The sequence below is a fragment of the Sesamum indicum genome, unplaced genomic scaffold, assembly GCF_000512975.1.
Source record: "Sesamum indicum cultivar Zhongzhi No. 13 unplaced genomic scaffold, S_indicum_v1.0 scaffold00191, whole genome shotgun sequence".
Taxonomy (NCBI): Eukaryota; Viridiplantae; Streptophyta; class Magnoliopsida; order Lamiales; family Pedaliaceae; genus Sesamum; species Sesamum indicum.
In genome coordinates this window covers 114,111-115,134 of record NW_011628086.1, presented here as the reverse complement: position 1 = coordinate 115,134, position 1,024 = coordinate 114,111, and the positions used below count along the sequence as shown (strand labels likewise).

Genomic DNA, 1,024 nt, shown 5'->3' with positions numbered 1-1,024 from the left:
AAATCAAGTTCGTTTCTCTTTTAAACTAACTTGTAGTTATTATTACGCTTAGCAAATTTACCACACAAATGCATTGATCTAGACGTACGTTTGGGTCAAGCTTCGTGGAATTTTGAAAACGTTCAAAATTTAGCTGTTTTGCACGGTTTTATTAAAGCAAGTTCGTTTCTCTTTTATCCTTCCAGTGTCCTCGTTCTGACTTCTCAGCATGGCGAAAAGCTTTTGGACTGTAGCAATGGTGAAGGGGAGGCAAGGCGAACGCGTCAGGCTCTATGACCTATGGTACAATCCTTGGGTACAAAAGGTCGAAGTCGGATCAGTATCCAAACACGTCGTTGATTCAAATAGAGGGAGTGAACACACAAGAGGAAGTGGCGTGGTACCAGGGGAAACGAATGGCCTACATTTAGAAGGCTAAAGTTAAGAAGAACGCTTCTCACTACCGTTGCATTTGGGAAAAGTTACATGCCCTCATGGAAACAGTGGTGTGGTTCGTGCCAAGTTCAAGTCCAATCTTCCCCCCAAATCCATGGGTGCTAGAGTGAGATTTTTCATGTACCCGAGCAACATTTGAGTTATTGGGCTCGTGTGGACTTAGTTTGGAGCGCTGCATGAAGCCTCGTCATTAGGATTTTAGCTACTGTTTTGAGTTCGGATAAATTTTGTAACTTGAAATGATATTAGTGGGTCCTATCTTTTCCCTTTGACACTGAATATGAGAATGCACATCCCCTCCATTTTGCAGCTTTTGAATTAGTTCTCAATGGTATATCCTTGCTATTTCGATAGTAGGAGCATTTCATTATTGTGGTCAATAGATTTTGTCTTTCGAATAAAAAAAAAAAGTTCGTTTCTCTTTTATACTAACTTGAAGTTATTATTACGCTTAGCAAATTTACCTCGAATAGTGCATGGGTCTAGACATACGTTTAGGTCATGTTTCGTGGAATTCTAAGAACGTTCAAAATTTAGCTGTTTTGCACGATTTTATTAAAGCAAGTTCTTTTCTCTTTTTCACTAACTT

General features: G+C 39.4%; 1 pseudogene; it reads left to right on the top strand.

The window, feature by feature from the left end:
• Positions 1–235: 235 nt before the first annotated feature.
• Positions 236–805, top strand: LOC105179710 (annotated as a pseudogene).
• The last annotated feature ends 219 nt before the right edge of the window (positions 806–1,024 follow it).